Below are 20,837 nucleotides of genomic sequence, written 5' to 3' on the forward strand. Positions count from 1 at the left end.
TGTGAAGGTCTAGTCTCCAGCTGAAGATCCAGTGGTAGCTCTTGTCCTCTGGGAACCTAGTAGACAGGGCTAGCTCAGGCAGTTCCAAGGCCAGGTTATATCTAGGTGGGAACACCTGGCTCCTCCCTCCTGGGCAGAGCATCCCACAATGGGATGAGATAAGTCCATGAGTCACACGGTGGGTCCCTGATGGCCCATTGTCTGTCATCCGGGGTGGGTCATTAGCAGGTGATAGCAGCTAATGGCCCACAGCTGGTGGTAATAGAATACTTAAATACATCTATATTGCAACCTAGGACAATCATGAAATTGTTCAGCTGAAACATTTGAAGGGAAACTGAAAATTACTGCTGTGCCTTGCTGAGGTCTGAATAGCAAGACATAAACCACTCTGCAGCTAAAAACTGAGCAGTTCTGCCATAAAAGAGGCATAAGCTGTGTGATGGCAATGCACAGGGTAGCACGAGTTTCTTTGTTTTTTCCCTGCTGTGGTCACAAGTTGCCAGAATCTGATGCCTTTTGATGTCATTAAAGAGCATCTTGTCCCACACTTGATGTTAAGGTCTACTAGACAGCAATGTGAATACTGAGATATTCCATAAAATGAATAAATAGTCCTCCAGAGGTACAGGGATAATACCATAAAACTGGTGTCTTGAAATGTGTAAAGAGTTCTGTGGCACTAGTGAGCATAATACATTGTGTGTGTTTAATTATTTTTTTTATATTTGAACCCTGCATGCTTTGTATCTCTGAAAAAACAACCATTTATTTTGCCAACTGTCTTTTGGCAGCCACGTTTTGAGATGGGTGTTACCTGCATGTCTGTCCCTTGTGTCATTGGCTACCTGGTGCCTTGGAGTGCAGGTGGTGGGTTTAGAGACTGGAATCCAGTAAAACAACATGCTGCCCCAAAGAAACAGCAGGACAGACCTCTATAGCAGAGGCAGTTGTTTATGATAAACCACTGGATGTTTTCAAAGGTCAGGGAGATACAGTTTTCAAAAATTTTTCTCTTTTTTAATGGGTACAAAGTAGGAGCAAAAAGACTTTAAAGGGTCACCTGGTTCATTTGTGCACACTTCATCCTGGACTGCTCTGGCCCCCAGGGCTGGGATTCCTCATCCATCTGAGGCTGCAGATTGCCTAGGTTGTGCACTAACCTGTCCACTGAACCATCTTCAGGTGTGGAGAAGGTGGGATGCAGCTGTGGAAATGTGTCAGAGGACCAGCTGCAACCAATATTGGCTGTTAAGTGCTCCTGTTATTTTGTCCCTAAAAAAAGGGGCAGTTTCACTTGTACTTGGCACACAAGCCTTTTCATGCCCTTATTTTGGGCAAATCCGGAAGCATGGACTAGGTCTGATCCAGGGAAAGCCTGGCCAGTTCCTTCTGTCATCCTCTTATCACTGGGACAAAGCCCGCACCTCTTTCCCAGTCCTACTCCAGCTGGATTAATGCATGGGTCTCCTCGTGCTGGAAGGCATCTCTAGAGATTGTCTGGCGAAAAGAAAGCTCTGGTGAAGGCTGCCCGGCGCTGTTTCAGTTCAAGTTTTTAACGTCTCCAGGGATGGAGACTCCACAATCCCTGGGCAGCCTGTTGCTGTCAAGAACTCTCTTGGGAATTCATGTGGGCTGAGGGTGGCAGACCTTGGGGATAAAGACTGTCGTTCCAACCGTTTTTTTGTCCTTTCTCTGTTAAATGGAACATGTCATCTATTCAGAAAGTTGCCTGGTCACTGCCATCAGACTCCTGAGGAAGAGACCTCAGGTGTCTGAGTGCAGCTGGAGAGGGGTCAGTCACTGAGAGATTTGGCAGGGCCCATCCTGAGGAGAGGGAAACAGAGATTTGCACTGAACCAGAGACAGAAGGCTTTTTTGATATCTTATGTAAATTATCACACACCTGCAATTATTTATCTGAGTCCCTGTCTGACTGAAAGTCTTCATGCTCTGGGTCAAGATTCACTAAAAACAGGTCTGTGATGCATGTGATGTGCAGAACATCACCCAGCACTGCTGTCATCCCTCATCCCAGGAGGCTCCCTCAAGCACCATCTGGGCTACAGGGTCGAGAGAGGACTGAGGTGATGTGGGGTGCTGTCTGTCAGAACCTGGAATTTCCTTCCTTTGGGATGATGTATCAGACTTCATATTATTGCAGTCTACTTCTGTGCATCTCATTTCCTTTATTCTGGTGAAGCATTGTACCTGTTGATGGTACTTATGGCCAAGGGGCGATTACAGCTAAATGGGGCCCACATGCATCAAAATTTCAGGGTAGAGAAAGATAGGAATAAGAAATTTTTGGTGTTCTCTAAGAGGTGGATTTTTTGCCCTCCTCTGCCAAAATGCCCAGCTGTACAAGGTGAATATATGGCCATCTGCTAAAATGCCCGGCTCCTTCATACAGTCACATGGCACTGCTAATAGGCTCATCAGTTAAGAAAAAAGGTGGGTTTTTTTTCTTTTTCTTTTTTTTGTGTACAATTTGCCTCATGCAGTGCCTGAATCCAGTTTTTAAACGTGAAATGATTGGTTTTGGTTGTGTGTGCAGGCACATGCATTTGTCTGTGTATCTACATCTGGTGTCCTTGAACCAAAGCACTTTTGTTACTGTAAAATGACTCCAGTTTTCTTTCTGGAAAAGTTGACACAGAACCTTATAACTACCTGCTGATTCTGAACTTTTCCCATCTGACTATGGATCTGGTATATGCTTCCAAATGGAGTTCAGTCACCAAAGTTTTCTGCAAACCACTTTGGTTGTGATAAAGTTTTGCAACGTAATGCGTTGATCCTCTTACTGATGTGATGTGGCACTGCTAAAAAAAGGCTAAATTTTTTACCAGAGACTGAATTCACTGCAGAGGATTGGAAATATGTTAATGGCCTATAAAGCAAAATTTCATTAATTTCTTTGGGAGAAGTGGTTATTTATTTGAGGTAGCAGTAAGACATTTGGGGAAGTGAAATCTTCTTACTCAGGAGTGAAGGCTGGTGTGACTTCTGCTTTCATTCTGACCAACTATTTAATGCATAGTCAATGTTTTTCCCCCTTACTTACATGTAACTAACATGTAGCATCAGGTAAAACAGCATGAAAGCTGAGAGTGTTGTTTTGGGGTGGGGATATGCTTTCACCAAAGTCTGTCTTTGCTCCTTTTCCAGGGACTATTAAAACATGGATGCTGGTGAGATCTTTCTATCATCCCTGGTGCCTGAGTTGTTGTAATACATAGAATGAATAGACTTCCAGCTATTTATCTTTCATTCAGTCTGGATGCACTCATAGGAATGACACACCTGTTCTAAAGATAAGCAGATCATGATCTGGATGAGGAAACCCCCGTGGAGCTCATGAGGATCTAAATTCATGCTGAAGATAGTGGGAGTCCATGTGAACTACAGTGCCATGATAGGGCTCATTTAAACTTTTTCACTTCAGTTTTGTAATGCTTCACCTCCAAAAGGGATTTTTTTTGTTGGTTTGTTTTTGGGGAGGTTTTATGTTTTTTTAAGACTGTTTTTTTTCTGTAAGGAAGAAAAACGTGATTTATACTTATGCTTCCCCCCCCACCTTTCCCCAGAGACGGTGAAGGCTTCCCTTCATTCTAAATTGATTGTTTGCTTAGTTTTGCACTTTGATCTCTCTGCAGAGGGAAGGTTATGTGTGGCTGCAGCCTGGTTTGAATTTTGCCCAGTGGCAACAATGAGGTTGCATTAATTATGAAGTATTAGTTTGCCGAAGATCCCGAAGTTGATAGCAGGTAGCTATCTCTTCAGTTAGCAGGTCAGAATCTTGGTTTTGCTGCTGGCTCAACAGCTGCTCTTAAAACGGGTGCTGCACTGTACCTTTGGGAGTAGAATGAGAATTTAAGGTTGTCGTTTGAGTTATTTCTTCGGTATTTTCAATTGTTCTTGTCCTTACGAGGTACTTGGGAAAATTGAAGGTCAAGGATGGAGCTCTGAGCAACCTGGTCTGGTTGAAGATGCCTCTCTTCATTGCAGGGTGGTTGGGCTGGGTGACATTTAAAGATCCCTTCTCATCCAAACCCTTCTAGGATTGGAGGAAAAGGCTCTTTTCCAGCATTCCTACTTGAACTCATAATTATGACAAGGAAGGTACATGTTAAATTCTGACAAATGCAAACACTTTGTTGTTTTTGTTGGTTGCTTGTTTTTTTTCTTCTGTTTTTGTTGGACGTTGGGATTTTCTCTTTTGTTTTCTTTCTCTTAGGGAATTTTGTGCCATCTGTTGTTAAGATACCCTAACTATCGGTACTTACGAGAGACAAAAGATGTAGCCAGGATGGGGTGAGGGGAGGAGAGAACCTGGCCGCTCCTAGCTCGCTTGCTTGCCGGGCAGCGGAGGGGATAGCTGAGCTGCTGTGCTGCGAGAGGGCTCTCTGGGACCGCCGAAGCCCAGCTCTGCATTTCTTCCTTACTGGGTGAGCTTTTGTTTGTAAGAGCAGCTGTTTGAACTGGGACCTTACTAACACCAAATTTGACTGAGGAGGACCTTTACAATCCGCTCGGGTGCCCCAGGGGAAACCCAGGGGCCCTTCCCGCTATGGAAGAGTCCAGCTGCCTCTCCCTAGCCCTGTGACTTTCCTGCCACTGACCGTATTGCTCTTCTGCTACCCTGTGGCCCCACAACCCCGGCTGCCAGGACACACCGTGGCTCCTCCTACAGCTGCGGAGTTTCTACCACGTCTTGCTTGCTGCCCCGGGTTGAGCCAGCTCTGGTGTTCCAGCCTGCTGCTCTGAAGTCTCCTGCTGCAGTCCGTCGCCCCCATCCAGCCCTCCGCCATTACTACCTGAGGGAGGCTCGCCCGACCTCGCGCCACAGCGTCCCCTGCAGGCGTGGGAATCATCGCACCTGCCCTGCTCGGCTGGGACCCAACAGCGCCCCTGCTGGCTGTGACTGTAACTGCACCAAAGGGAAGGGTGTCTGGCCACCCAGAGCAGGCTGCCACCGAGTTTCTGGTTTTGTTTGTTGTTGCTTGTTTGCCTCGTTACAGACACTAGTAAAGAACTGTTATTCCTTTTCCTTTTCTGAAAGCCCTTCATTCCAAAGTTGTAATAATTCAGAGAGACGGGGGGGTCATAGTCTCTGTTCTAAGGGAGGATCCCACCTTCCTTAACAGACACCTGTCTTTAAAACTAAGACAGCTTTTTATCTCAAATCTGTGAATTATTCCCTCCCAGACTTCAGCTACATGAACTTAAGCAAGCTCCTGTGGTTGGACTGCTGCATTATTAGATAATCAAAAGCCTGCTTCAGGCAAGTCGTGAAAAGATTTTAGCTAGGAAGTGTGACTTTAGACAGGAAAAGCTGTGAGAAACGCGTTCTGTTCCCACGGTTTTTGTCTAGGAGGCAAAGGGGAACACGACCTGTAAAGCTTTGCAGCAAGACTGTTCTCTCTCCATCACCACTCTCCAGCTTGTGTGAGGAAGCAGGAATGTTACATCCTCTTTGCATCAAAAAGAGAGCTAGAAAAACAAAGCGTGTAAGTGAAACTGAAATGTGGCTTGGTGTGTGCTGTAGGAGCAGAGCAGCTGAGCTTTGCCCTTGGCTGCACTGCTCCAGGGAGCTATTTTCCCTTTTCCTTGGAGTGTTCCAGTGTCCTTGGCCGCTGCACGTTAATGCTGTCAACTCCCCTTGAGGTTCATTGAGGGTGTGTTTTTTTCTCTTGCAAATTCTTCTTCTTAAATGAAGATAATAACTACATTCCTGTCGTCTAACTAGAACTTGTAATTAACACCATAACCCATAAAGATGACAGATATATTTACAATTCAGCGAAAAGCACAGCAGTTACATGCATATGTCACTACACTAGACTAACAAAAATCCCAATTTAAAAAAAAGTCATTGAAAGATATGTCAACATATCAACTGTGTGATTAGGGTAAAGATTTATGTTTTTATTTTGGAAAACAGTAAAAGACAAACTATTTCTCTTTTCTGTAAACTGAGGGATTAAAAGGAGTTCTGGTGTCTCCAGGAACTGCTGGCCTGCCTTTTATTTCTCCTTAATTTGTGGCTAGAATTGGCTAGAATTACCAGTGGGAGAAATAGCTGGAATAGCTTGAGGTTAGCTTTCAGGCTTGGAAATCTAAACATTCAAAGATCTGTTTTGCTGATGGGTTGTACAGGCTTAAAAAGTCAGGAGTAGTGGTATCAACAGGGACCACAGTTGGATGTGTTGTGGACATGATCACCTGCTGCCTGAGGGATTAAAGTGGAGTTCGGTTTTGGAAGTGGGAAGACTTTGAGAACTCCAGTTACTTCTGCAGATCCTACAGATGGAGAAAAGGACTGATGATGGTAGAGTATCTGTTACTACCTTGTGATGCCCCTGGATTGAACTGGGGTTACTTAGAGGGTTGTGGTGAGAAGATTTGGAAATCTGAATTTTCTGCTGGATTCTGGGTGCTGTCCGAGTTGGGAAGTGGATTGGTGTTGACTTGGGTAGCTGGCGTTCTTTTCTCTCTTAGTGCGTGCAGAGGGTTTCTGGAAGGATTTTTGCTTGAGTTCTGTACTTTTAATGCCTGGAACTTGATAGCTGTCCTAGGTTGCAATATAGATGTAGTTAAGTATTCTATTACCTCCAGCTGTGGGCCGTTAGCTGCTATCACCTGCTAATGACCCACTCCGAATGACAGGCAATGGGCCATCCGTTAGCTGTTACCAGCTGCTAACGACCCACCCCACATGACAGGCAATGGGCCATCAGAGACCCACCGTGTGACTCATAGACTTATCTCATCCCATTGTGGGATGCTCTGCCCAGGAGGGAGGAGCCAGGTGTTCCCACCTGGATATAACCTAGCCCTGAAACTGCCTGAGCTAGCCCTGTCTACTGGGTTCCCAGAGGACGAGAGCTACCACTAGATCTTCAGCTAGAGACTAGACCTTCACAAGATCACCGCTTCAACTGGACTACTTCAGTCGGACTGCTACTACCACCCTAACAGGGTGTTAGGTTGTATCTGACTTTGTCAGTGCTTTTCCTTGTATTATTTCACTTATTTTTTTTAATTTCAGTCTTGACTTGTGATCTCCCACTGGTTTGTTTTCAAACCAACACATATTTTGGCGCCCAACGTGAGGCACGACCTGGGGAAACTCAAAAATCCTATCACCATGATGCTCAGCTTATCTATATGGGTGCTTTATCTCGCTCTCTATATCTTTCCTCAAATGGGAAACTATCTGCCCGTCGTATTGCTCTTGTTACGATCAGGGCATGGCATGAAAATTGCTCTATTGGTTTATTATGCCTATTGCATAGTAACCTGTGAGGCGATGAACACCATTCGGTATATATACTCGACTTTGTCTGCCTGGCCTAACCTGAGCTGCTCCGTCTGGGACCTCCTCAGCAATCGCACCCACCCTCTGGGGCTAGGAAGAGAGAGCGGTTTCTTCCAGCATTTCAGGCCAGGCACAGCCATCTTTGACAATATTGAGTTCTCCCTGGATGCTAAAGATGGCATACTCTTCCTGTTAGTTCTGTTTTCTTTTTTCTCTGCGACCAGCACCGTGTACCTCATGCTGAAAAATAGAACAATACTTTGTCTTCTTGAGGAGGAAAAGCGAAGCAAATCAGCAGGCAAGAGGAAAAGAACCAAAAGAGCAGTCGACGTCTCAACACAGACCATCACCAAATCAGAACAGTTAAAGCCGGTAGCAGTTGCCCCCGTCCAGAAAAAGAAATCAAAGAGCAAATCAGTCCGCATAGCGACCGATGAGGATGCGGCAGGACCATCTCACCAAGCAGAAGAGACAGAGCCAGAGATCATCACTCGCTCTCTATCCCTGGGGGAGCTGCGTGACCTACGGAGGGAATTCACCCGGCAGGCGAACGAGTCCATCTTGACCTGGCTGCTCCGCATCTGGGACGCCGCAGCTAACGACACCATTCTGGACGGAAGTGAGGCCAGACAACTGGGATCCCTGTCCCAGGATGTGGTCATTGACCAGGGGATTGGGAAAACCCAGGAAACTCTCAGCCTCTGGCGGCGATTGCTGGCGAGTGTACGGGACAGATACCTCTGCAAAGAAGACCTCCAGATGCACCAGAGAAAATGGAACACAATAGAACAAGGTATCCGATGCCTGAGGGAATTGGCCGTGCTAGAGATCATTTTCGCGGACAACGAGTGATTCCCCAAGAGCCCAGATAACGTCCAGTGCACTTCACAAATGTGGCTAAGATTCGCGCGGCTCGGACCAGAGATATACTCTCGTTACCTGGCAACACTGCAGTGGAGGGAAGGCGAAGACCAGGTGGGCGTGTTAACAAAAAAACTGAGAATTTATGAAGACACTGTCACCGCTCCACTATGCACTCAGGTCTCATCAGTGGAAACAAACCTGGCCAAGCAAGTCCAGAGCTTGATTGAAGAGAGCCTCCAGAAACTAAAAAAAGAGTTCAAAGAAGGAGTTTTCCATGTCACACCAAAACCAACCCGAGTCTCTGCCATCAGGAGCAGATGTCCCCCAGCCAGGGAAAGAAGACAAACTCCATGACGTGACCTCTGGTTTTTCCTACAGGAGCATGGGGAAGACATGAGAAAGTGAGATAGGAAACCCACCTCCTCCTTAGCAGCCCGGGTACGTGAATTGAAAACAGAAACATCCACTTCAGGAAGCTCATCTGGGTACAACACTGCCCCAGTCTCTTGTGGACAAAACCCCCAACAGAATGGAGACTGACAGTGGATTACCGTGGCCTGAATGAAGTCACACCACCACTGAGTGCTGCTGTACCGGACATGTTGGAACTTCAGTATGAGCTGGAATCCAAGGCAGCAAAGTGGTATGCGACCATTGATATTGCCAATGCCTTTTTCTCCATTCCTCTGGCAGCAGAGTGCAGGCCTCAGTTTGCTTTCACCTGGAGAGGTGTGCAGTACACATGGAACCGACTGCCCCAGGGGTGGAAGCACAGTCCCACCATCTGCCATGGACTGATCCAGGCTGCACTGGAAAAGGGTGAGGCTCCAAAACATCTGCAGTATATTGATGACATCATTGTGTGGGGGGACACAGCAACGGAAGTATTTGGGAAAGGAGAGAAAATCATCGGAATTCTCCTAGAAGCCAGTTTCGCCATCAAGAAGAGCAAAATCAAGGGACCTGCCCGAGAGATCCAGTTCCTGGGAGTAAAGTGGCAAGACAGACAGCGTCAGATTCCTTCTGAGGTCATCAATAAGATCATCGCGATGTCTCCACCAACCAACAAAAAAAAGACGCAAGCTTTCCTAGGCACCATAGGCTTTTGGAGAATGCACATCCCTGAGTACAGCCAGATCGTGAGTCCTCTCTACCTCATAACCCGCAAGAAGAACGATTTCCACTGGGGCCCTGAACAGCAGCAAGCCTTCACCCAGATCAAACAGGAGATTGCTCATGCGGTAGCCCTTGGACCAGTCAGGACAGGACCAGAGGTAACAAATGTGCTTTACTCTGCAGCCGAAAGCCATGGTCTGTCCTGGAGCCTTTGGCAGAAGGTGCCTGGTGAGACCCGAGATCGACCACTGAGATTCTAGAGTCGAAATTACAGAGGGTCTGAAGTCAACTACACTCCCACCGAGAAAGAAATCTTAGCAGCTTACGAAAGAGTCCAAGCCGCCTCAGAGGTGATCGGCACAGAAACACAACTTCTCCTTGCACCCCGACTGCCAGTGCTGGGGTGGATATTCAAGGGAAGGGTTCCCTCTACCCACCATGCCACTGATGCCACATGGAGCAAATAGATTGCCCTCATCACACAGCGCGCCCGTATTAGAAACCCGAATCGCCCTGGGATTCTGGAAATCATAACAAACTGGCCTGAAGGTGAGACTTTTAAATTATCTTCAAAAGAAGCAGAAGAGCAAGTAACACGTGCCGAGGAAGCACCCCCGTATAACGAGCTGCCGGAGAGTGAAAGACGCTATGCCCTCTTTACCGATGGGTCCTGCCGAATTGTAGGCACAGATCGAAAATAAAAAGCTGCAGTATAGAGCCCCACACGACAAGCTGTACAGGCTACCGAGGGACAAGGTGGATAGAGTCAGGTCGCAGAGCTTAAAGCCATCCAACTGGCTTTAGATATTGCCGAACGAGAGAAATAGCCAAAGCTCTATCTCTACACTGACTCCTAGATGGTAGCCAACACGCTATGGAGATAGTTAGATCGCTAGAAAAAGGCTAACTGGCAGCGCAGAGGAAAACCCATCTGAGCCGCTGAGATTTGGCAGGACATCGCTGCCCGGGCAGAAAAGCTGACCGTAAAAGTTCGACACGTGGATGCACATGTACCTAAGAGTCGGGCTAATGAAGAGCATCGTAACAACGAACAGGTAGACCGAGCTGCCAAAGTGGAAGTGTCACAGGTAGATCTGGACTGGCAGCACAAAGGAGAATTATTTCTAGCTCGTTGGGCCCATGATGCCTCTGGTCATCAAGAGAGAGATGTGACATACAGGTGGGCTCGTGACCGAAGGGTAGACTTGACCATGGACAACATCTCACAGGGCATCCACAGCTGTGAGACTTGCGCTGCAATCAAACAGGCCAAGCAGGTAAAGCCTCTGTGGTATGGTAGACGATAGTCAAAGTACAGGTATGGGGAAGTATGGCAAGTTGACTACATCACACTTCCCCAAACCCGCCAAGGAAAGCGCTACGTGTTAACCATGGTGGAAGCAACCAAGGGATGGTTAGAGACCTACCCTGTGCCTCATGCTACTGCCCGGAACACCATCTTGGGTCTGGAAAAGCAAGTTCTGTAAAAACATGGTACCTCTGAGAGAATCGAGTCTGACAATAAAACCCATTTCAAAAATGGCCTCATAAGCACCTGGGCTAGAGAACACGAAATTGAATGGATATACCACATCCCCTATCATGCACCAGCTGCCGGGAAAGTTAAACGGTGCAATGGACTACTTAAGACAACTTTGAAGGCACTTGGCGGGGGAACCTTCAAAAATTGAGAACTGAACTTAGCAAAGGCCACCTAAGTAGTTAACACAAGAAATTCTATCAATCAAGCCGGTCCTACCAAGTCCAAACCTTTACACACAGTGGATGGAGATAAAGTCCCTGTAGTACACGTAAGAAGTTTTTTAGGAAAGACTGTTTGGATTAGTCCCACCTCAAGCAAAGGCAAACCCATCCGTGGAGTGGTTTTTGCCCAAAAACCTAGTTATACTTGGTGGGTGATGAAGGTAGATGAGGAAACCCGTTGTGTACCACAAGGAGACCTTATCATAAGTGAGAACTGTGTAGATGGTAATAGAATAAGGGGTGAATAATGTCCTAGGTTGCAATATAGATGTAGTTAAGTATTCTATTACCACCAGCTGTGGGCCGTTAGCTGCTATCACCTGCTAATGACCCACTCCGAATGACAGGCAATGGGCCATCCGTCAGCTGTTACCAGCTGCTAACGACCCACCCCACATGACAGGCAATGGGCCATCAGAGACCCACCGTGTGACTCACAGACATCTCATCCCATTGTGGGATGCTCTGCCCAGGAGGGAGGAGCCAGGTGTTCCCACCTGGATATAACCTAGCCCTAAAACTGCCTGAGCTAGCCCTGTCTACTGGGTTCCCAGAGGACGAGAGTTACCACTAGATCTTCAGCTAGAGACTAGACCTTCACAAGATCACCGCTTCAACTGGACTACTTCAATTAGACTGCTACTACCACCCTAACAGGGTGTTAGGTTGTATCTGACTTTGTCAGTGCTTTTCCTTGTATTATTTCACTTATTTTTTTAATTTCAGTCTTAACTTGTGATCTCCCACTGGTTTGTTTTCAAACCAACACAATAGCTTCTCTAGTTTGGCTTGGCTCCAACTTCTTCAGCACCTTCAGATGGAGGTGGGATGTTGGCAGAGGTGAATTCCTTCTGTTCCCTTTTGCTGCATGGGACAGCTTAGGTCAGGACTGGGAGTTCCAGGCTGCTGCAGATCGAGATATGATCAGGTTGTTCAGGACCTGGAGGTTTAGAAAAGCCAGCTGCTGGTAGGGACCAAGCACTGCATGTGCTGTTTGTATCTTGGAACAACAGAGCAGTAGCCCAGCACTGTGCTCATTTTTCCCAGTCTTACTCCCAAATAATTACTTGACTCACTCACATAAATCAGTCTCTGGATGCTGCTGCCATTTGCTCCAAATGATATGTGCTCTTTAAGTAGGAAGTTCTGGATGGAGTTCCTATTTATTTGTCTCTGAGATGGGCTCCAGGATTCTGGAGGAGCTTACACAGACTCCTCTAAATTGGTTAGGAGAGAATAATAATTGCTTTTGGGTCTTTTGCCTCCTCAAATACTTTATTCCTCTGGCTTTGGCTGTCAGAGACTTTAGTTGCACTCATTTTTCAAAACACTACTCTGAAATAAGTTCAGTGTGTGTGACTGGAATATGAAAATGTCACTGCTGCTAAATACCTTTTCTTAATTTATGATTTATTTTTAATTCCATTCTTTTTACTTGAAGCAAGATTTAAATGGAAATTATAATTAAGTTACTGAGTGGATTTGTGGTACATGTTTTATCACTCCTGACACACACTTGCTCCCCCTTCTCCCTTTATTTCTCACACAAACAAGTTGTTACTTCCACAAAAACTCTTGTCAATGAGATGTTATTTCAGACAAGTGAGCTCATGGCTGTCTGCTGGCAGAACTCTTCTCTGACTTCATACAAACGAAGGCTGCTGCCAGGATTTTCTGCTTAATACCTGCGCCCTGAAGGAAGCTCTGTTTCACAGAGCAAGAATTGAGCTGCTGTCAGTGGTGCTTCTAGCAGGTTTGCCTACAAACATCCCATCTGGATTTTTGGATGAGCCATGTACATAGTGCAGATTTAAGTGGGGAGGAGTATGTGTTCAGGACTAGGCTGGGACTAAGCAGGAGTTTCTTCTCTACACTCACCAATTCACTGTGCAGTGGCATTGTTTGATTCTGCCTCTGGAGTGCTTCAGTCACCTTCAGGTTTGCTCTATTGCTCTATGGCAAGGTGGAGAACTTGTTGCTGCATGTGGAGCATGTGGATCAGAATCACAGATGACAGCCAGAATAAAGGCAGTGTCCCATGGAGATCTGCTGAGGAGAAACGTGCTTCAGCTCTCTCAGTTACTTTTACCTCTCCAACAGAGTGAGATCTTCAAGGAGAAATGATTGTGTATTATATCTCCCAGTGGTAATTGCCCACCTGACAAACCTGAGCAGCTCCTGTTGCTCCTGCAGGTCTGTGGCTTGTTGGGTACTACACAGACACCTTTGAGACAGCTCAGAGGTTAAGGAAAACATCTGCTTCTAACAGTTTCGGCTTGTGGCTGGACCAAACCTCTAGCCTTTCCTGTGCTGGAGGATGTGTTTCTGCCAGGTCTACTGACTCAGAAAAGTATATTTCTTCCAGTATTATGCTGGCATAGAAGTTAAGAATATACATGGAAGAAATCAAAATAAAGAGCCAAACCCCCTAGATTTCAGCTCATTAGATCTTGTATTAGGTTACATGATCTGAAGAGGTTAATGAAACTGTCTAAAACAAAAGTTCTACCCTAATGCAGCCACTGAGGAACTGGCAGATGTTTAAGAGCAGAATGATTTCTCAAAGGAGACAGAACCATTCTCTCAGTTTTTCAATGAACTATCTTTATTTCATGTATTTAAGAAATCCCTCTAGTGGCCTGGTACTTCTATGACATCTCAGCTGTTCCCTTGCAGCTGATGTTGCACATCAGTTCCTGCTGTTGTGTGGATTTCAGATGGAGTTGTTGAGGGATTATGTGAAAGGCTTCAGAGGAAGGATCTCAGATGGTTTCAGATGAAAGTCGTAAAAAAAAAAAAAAGGTGCTGGGTGTGTTGGTTTGAAAACAAACCAGTGGGAGATCACAAGTCCAGACTGAAATTAAAAGTAAGTGAAATAATACAAGGAAAAGCACTGACAAAGTCAGATACCAACTGACACCTGGTTAGGGTGGTGGTAGCAGTCCAACTGAAGTAGTCCAGTTGAAGCGGTGATCCTGTGAAGGTCTAGTCTCCAGCTGAAGGTCCAGTGGTAGCTCTTGTCCTCTGGGAACCCAGTAGACAGGGCTAGCTCAGGCAGTTCCAAGGCCAGGTTATATCCAGGTGGGAACACCTGGCTCCTCTCTCCTGGGCAGAGCATCTCACAATGGGATGAGATAAGTCCATGAGTCACATGGTGGGTCCCTGATGGCCCATTGCCTGTCATGCGGGGTGGGTCATTAGCAGCTGGTAACAGCTGACGGATGGCCCATTGCCTGTCATCCGGAGTGGGTCATTAGCAGGTGATAGCAGCTAACGGCCCACAGCTGGTGGTAATAGAATACTTAAATACATCTATATTGCAACCTAGGACACTGGGGTTTTTGGGGCTTTTGGTTTGGGGTTTGGTGGAGGTTTTTTTGGTGAGTTGTTTGTTTTATTGTTTTTTTTTTGAGTCGAGCAGGTAATGCTAAATCTTTGAATCCCATATGGGGGCATTAGGTGATACTTTGTCTGCAGTAGGTCCTATTAAATGATCTATTGAACACCTTTGAACAAACCTCCTAAGAAACTTAATTAGCTACAGCAAATAAGGTAAGCCATTAGGTTTTATTTCGTCTGCTGATACATCCCATTTCGGTGTAAACCCCAAAGTCTTCAGAGACAGTCTGTGTTACTGTGTGTGGAGCGGGTGCATGTTTTGTAATATATAAGCATTTGTGGCACATTATCTGCTATTCCTTGTGTAATGCTGGGGTTAGGGTTAGGATGGTGTTTATCCCTGGCAGAGGGAGAGCCTGGGACTGGATTCTTGCATGCTCAGTGGAGAGACTGCGAGTTCCTTGAAGCTGGACTTTCTCTGCTCTTTCACCCCTATCACAGCAATGCCTTGTGCTGAGGTATTCCAAAAATTCAGTTTTCCAGCCTTTGAAATTGCCTCAGAGCCGCAGGGAGCTGAAATATCCAGGCCTGGGAATGCTGCTGGACAAGCGCTGTGATGCGTGTGAGGGCTCCTGGGGCTAGAGCATGGCCCTGAGGGGACAGTTGAGCCCAACACCTGCAGGGGTTGGAACGTGCTTCATCTCGTGCACTTCATCCCCTGGAATGGAGATAGCTAAATGGGAGTCTTTCCTGTTGGAAAATGGCATGGTTAGGAACCACGCTCTGTTAAGTAAAGGCATGTCTGTGCTTTGTGGGACTTCCGGTTACCCAATTTCCTAGGAACGGGCTAGTGAAAGGCCAAGTGAGGAAAGTGCCCATTTCCTCTCTTTATGTACATCCAGGCAGTGGTGGGGGAAAACAACTATTTATCCTCAAACTGTGTGTTTGTTGTCAGTATTAAACCTTTAAGAGATAAAATAAATTGTGCATTTGCATTCTTCTCCACACCGCACTTGCTGATGCAGTTTTCAGTGCTTGGTTCTCCCTGAGGTTTGCCTGTCTTAAGTGGGTGCTCCCTGAGGTTTTTCCCTCTCCAGTGATGCTTCCTGAAACCCACACAAAGAGAACAGACCAGCTGAAGGGAGAATTGTGATGTTGTGTACTGCAGTGGAAGCAATCCCATCCTCTGAGTGTCCCTACCTGTTTCCATGATCCCATTTCCTTAGCTGGGGATGGGAAATGCACAGCATTACTTACAGAGGACTGCAGAGCCTTTAGCTTACAAGATCAGAATTAAGACCTCACTGTTTGTCTTCTCTTTAGAATTAAGTCAGCCATCAGCACAGCACCAGTTTTTCGTCAGTTTGAGTCCAGAGTCAGTCTTTTCCAAGAGAAAATGTGTTCTGACTCTGGCATCCATAGTATGTCCTGTGTGTTGACCCCACAGCAGCCATGTGTCCAGCACATGTATGGCCATAGGAGGAGCCGTGTGGATTTCTGAGTGAAACAGGTGACCACAAATGGAAGAGATTCAGATCCAGAAATTTTAGCTAGCCCAAAGTGTTTGGAATGTAAAGTAGAAATACTTTGCTTTTAAACTTTTTTCTTCTCTCCAGTACTAGTACTTCACTGCTTTAAAACCCTTAACCCTAAAAATCAGGAACCCCATATCCAAAAACCCAGAGTGGGTTTTTTTTCAGTGCCAAAGGCAAAATTCGTGCAGGGGAAGAGAGACTTTGCCTCAGAGCTTGTGAGAGTTTCTTAAAAACTACACAAAGGAAAAGTTGTTCTTGAGATTGCCATGGCCACAAATTTACCACTGGTCTGACAAGTACTCTGTGAATGCACTAAGTAAACTGCTCTACAAAAGCCGAGTATCTGTAGTTTATGTTTATTTCAGTGTGTATTTTGGAAGGAGTGTTAGCTTATTTTATCATTCCCAGCCCTGCCACCCACTCCTTTCTTTGTGACTTGTGAAAATCCATTAATCTCTTTGTTTTGTTTCCCCCTCTGTAAAATGAAGCTATAGTGCTGCCTCAGTGCAAGGTTGAGACCTTTGCTGTGGGTTTTGGGGGCCTCTGGGCATAGCCTCTGACCTCTGTGATTCACATCACCTCATTCCCAGAGGTACATTGCAGATGAATACACTTAACCATTCAAAGCAAGAACACTGTAAAATCTGGAAAAAAACCCAAAAACTTCAGAAGATTTTAATTGATAAATTCATTATTTCATGCTAGCAAAGTGGTGTTCGTTGTGTTTTCCCTCCCCCCCTTTATTCAAAATCCTGTCAGCATATGAGGTTGTCACCTTTTCAGCTGTTTCTTCATCTGAAATGAGGTGGACAGAGTTACATCCAGGAAAACTCTCTACTTCATCTGTAAAGGTTGAGTATATTTTCCCCTGCTTGGCTGCAATTGTTGTTTTTCTATTCTCTTAATTATGTATAAAGCATTTTCATCCATTTGCCAGCAAATATGACATAATCCATTTATTTTCAAGCAGTGTACTATTCCATACAATTCAGAGAACCTCTGTTTTCCATGGTAACTGGCTACTTGAGGAAAATGACACCAAAATTATGAAGTCTCAAGTTCCATGCTGGCTTCAGCAAAGTCTAACTCCAGAATAACTCACTGATGACTGTAAGTGTTAGTTTAGTGTTGGTGAAAGCGAAGTTTAGCATAAACTCCTTTTGGCCAAGTGAAACCTGTGCCAAGGAGAGGGTAATGAAACCTGCTGTGTCTGTGTGCTGTGAGTTTGCAGTGAAGCAGGGGAAATGTCTGCTCTGATGTTGTTAAATACCGCGTATTGTAGGTGTGTCTCGTAGGTTCACAGAGATTATACATTGGTTGGATTATTAAGATGCTGATTCTGAGAGGAAAGGGCTGGTTGCATTTCCAGTGCTGACACTTCAGTTCTGCTTTTTTTATTGCTGATTCCTTGATCTCAAGATACGGGAGGTTAAATGAGTTATTGGCTAGGTTACTTTTCAAGGGTGTTCTCTGGAGCTCTGATGATCCTTGAAAAGGCAAAATACTGATATTTCCAAGTCTGTGACTAACTTGGATGCTTCATCCTCTGGCTGTGCTACTTTGTGGAGCATTGGTGGAACAAACTGCACCTTGGTCATCACCCTGGCTGGTGCAAAACCTCTGCATGCTTGGGTGCTGGGGGGCACCATGCTTTGTGCAGGTGCTGAAGAGGAGGGTGGGTCTGCAGATTGCCTGGAAGATGGACACAGAGGGAAGGTCAAGCCCCCAGTGTCAAACTCAGTTTAACATTGCAGTGAAGATGTGATGTGTTGAAGAGACTGAGCTTCCTGGAGGCACTGAAGTGCTTGGAAAGAGAGGCTGAAGTAATTAAGTCCATGAAGAGGGTGTGATTAAGTCCCTAAAGCCTGGGTGGTGAGTGCAATGTTGTGTAAGATCACAGAAAGTGACCTTAAAGCCCATCTAGTGCCACCCCCTACCATGGGCAGGGACACCTTCCACTATCCCAGGCTGCTCCAAGCCCCAGTGTCCAACCTGGCCTTGGTCATTTGCAGGGATCCAGGGGCAGCCACAGCTTCTCTGGGCACCCTGTGCCAGTGCCTTCCCACACTCATAAGGAAGAATTTCTCCCTAATATCCCATCTAACCCTGCCCTCTGTCAGTGGAAGCCATGACCTCTACTCCTGTCACTCCAGGCCCTTGTCCAAAGTCCTTCTCCCGCTCTTTTGTAGGTGTACTCCATTAGAATGACAGCCTGGCTCCCAAACCATCTCCTCCTGTGATTATCCTATGGATTGGGAAAACCCCTTCCCTGCTGCAGAGGTGAAAGGTCTGCAGCCATTTGCCATTTTATCGTTCACAGACTGTAGCAAGCCAGTTGGAACCATGCTGAGTGTTTGATTTATTTGTTTTTAGTTTTCCTGCATTACCTTTTCGGTAGGGCTCTTTTTAATGTTAATGCAAACTGTAAAGCTGGTGCATGTGGCTTGACTTGAAGACAGATTGGCCTGACCTTCACTCGTCCTCCCCTGTCATTTCCTGACCATATGGCAGGCAGTAGCATCCTGAGATACGTGTTTTCTGGACAATATTAGATTCCTTCAGGTGGCTCCCACTAGTAGCAGCACCTTGGAATACCTTTGGATGAACCTGGAGAGAGCGTGAGTGGATTTCATGCCTCCGTCTTTCCAGGAGCATCTGGAACATGGCCAGCTTTTGCTATTGTATTCTGAAGTTTCCTTGCTTCTTTTTGGTACTGTGGGTCAGATTGAAAAGTCATTCTAAAGCAGAAATTGTTTTCTTTTGCTGTAGAGAGGTGTTAGCCCTGTGAATTCTTGGAACACCGACTTGGACAGGGCTTGGAGCAACCTGGGCTAGTGGAAAGTGTCCCTGCCTGTGGCAGGGGCTGGGACTGGTTTGGCTTTAAGGTCCCTTCCAGCCCAAGCCATTTGGGATTCTCTGGCTTTCCACCAGCCCTGCGCCTGAGTGCCTGAGAGCGTGCCTCAGGAGGTGGCGATGTTCAGTGGGATCAGTAATGCAAATCCCTTATTGACTATGATGTGACTTGCTTGTGAGATGGCACCTGGAGCCTGTGTCCAAGCTGTGGAGCTGTGCTGTCCCTAGCATTCACCTGGAGCTCTTACACCAGGATTTCTCCTGGTTACTACTGGCAAGTTCACTTCATTTTCCCATGTCCTATTGCTGGCCACTAGAGAAGGAAGTCTCCATCCTTAGAAACATTCGAAAACCATCCAGACATGGTTCTGGGCAACCTGGTCTTGGTGGCCCTGCTAGAGGAGGGGGGGGCATGATGACCTGCAGAGGTTTTTCCTGTGGTTTTTGTCTAGTGGTGCTGAATGACCAGTCTGGGGGCTCATGTGAGAAAGCCCCTGTGCAGCAGTGGGGTTGGCTGCCCCTTGGGACAGCCCCAGGGCTCAGAAGAGGAGGTGCTCCAGCAGCAGGAAGAAGGCTAGCCTTGCCTGCAGGTTTGCTGTGATCTAGGGCAGTGCCTGGGTCCCTTATGAGATGTAAAACATGGCAGCTCTTCTTCTCATGAGGAATTGGTTACAGATCTGTGGTTGACTTTTATTGCTGTATCTCTTGACTGTATTTTAAAAGCAGAGTCTATGCTAATGTTTTTCATCCCAAAGGTAGCTGACTTGCTTGTACAGAGGCTGTAGAAGAAGCAGTCAAAAAATTTACTTCTGTTTCTATGCCTCTGTGTCTGTACTACATGTTATAAACACCTGGGATTTTGTCATCCTTAAAGTTGCCCAGTTTTCCTGTAAGCAGCCAGTAATTCACAGCCTGCCGAGGAGAGCTGGAGTCTTTATGATGTGCCTGTGCCAGCCTTGGCCCTGTTACCTTGCTCTGTCAGAAGATAACTGAAGTTATTCTTAGTGTCAAAAGCTCTGTGAGTTTCTGGGTGCACAGACAGCTCATTGTGCTGCCTGCTGACACAGTGCTGGGGATCACACAGCAAGGTCTTAGTGAGGGTGTTGATCCTGGGGTGTTGGCACTGACCCTTCCAGCAGTGGTAAAAGGGGAATGGTATTCTGTTGGCTGAGTGTAAACCAAACTTGTTTTTCCTTGTTTGCTGCATAGCAAACTCTGACTTCAGTATGATAGATTTGTTTTGTTACCTTTCACAAGCAAACTAGAAATAGTTCACAGACATCTCTTGATCACAATTGAAAACTACGGTTCTCAAGCTACCCTGGAGTTGAATTCCTTTGGAAAAAGTCTCGCTGACTTTGTCTGCTTCAGTAATCACAGAATCACAGACTGGTTTGGGTTAGAAGGGACCTTAAAGCCCATCACGTCCCATCCACATGTGCAGGGGCACCTTCCACTATCCCAGGTTGCTACAAGCCCCATCCAGCCTGGCTTTGGACATTTCCAGGGATCCAGGGGCAGACACAGCTTCTCTGGGCTGCACTGGTAAGTCTGGTACCTGGTACGACACACCCAGAGGGTGATCAGCTCTAGGGGCAGGGATGGAATTACCCTTCCTGACTGGACTTAGGTTGGTCTGTGTTCTGTACCATCTGCTCCTGGTGGGAGCATTGCAGATCCTTGTGGAGGAAACAGTTTCACTGCACAAGCAGTGAGGAAAAACTTAATTAAATTTTTGTAACTGCTTCTGCCCGCACAAGGCAAGCCTGGAGCTTTCTCTTGGGGTCCAAACCTTTAAACTTGGCACAGCTCCCTGAGTGAGAGCATGGCAGAAAGAGCTGTTGGTTTGACAACAACGCTGTGCGCATTGACAGTGGCGCTGGGATTTCTTCATGTGTCTGTAACAATCCATTCATCTGGCACATGCTCCTGCTGCAGCCCGCTCTGTGCCCAGACAGTGAGCCCTTTCATGAAGGAGAAGTGCAGAGTCATATTTCTGAGTGCAAATTAGCCAGGGGATTGTTTGTATTGTGGGCTCAGCC

At 46.3% G+C, this 20,837-nt stretch overlaps 1 protein-coding gene and 1 long non-coding RNA gene across 2 annotated transcripts in view; both read left to right on the forward strand.

The window, feature by feature from the left end:
* COLGALT2 (collagen beta(1-O)galactosyltransferase 2) overlaps positions 1–20,837 on the forward strand; it is a 52,745-nt gene that overhangs the window by 5,068 nt on the left and 26,840 nt on the right. The window lies entirely within an intron of this gene.
* LOC146434243 (uncharacterized) lies at positions 3,671–5,054 on the forward strand. Its single transcript, XR_014853875.1, has 2 exons — positions 3,671–3,793; positions 4,241–5,054. It is a non-coding gene; the product is annotated as an uncharacterized LOC146434243 (long non-coding RNA).

This window comes from Lichenostomus cassidix, chromosome 8, assembly GCF_008360975.1.
Source record: "Lichenostomus cassidix isolate B80296 chromosome 8, HeHo_3.0, whole genome shotgun sequence".
Lineage (NCBI taxonomy): Eukaryota > Metazoa > Chordata > Aves > Passeriformes > Meliphagidae > Lichenostomus > Lichenostomus cassidix.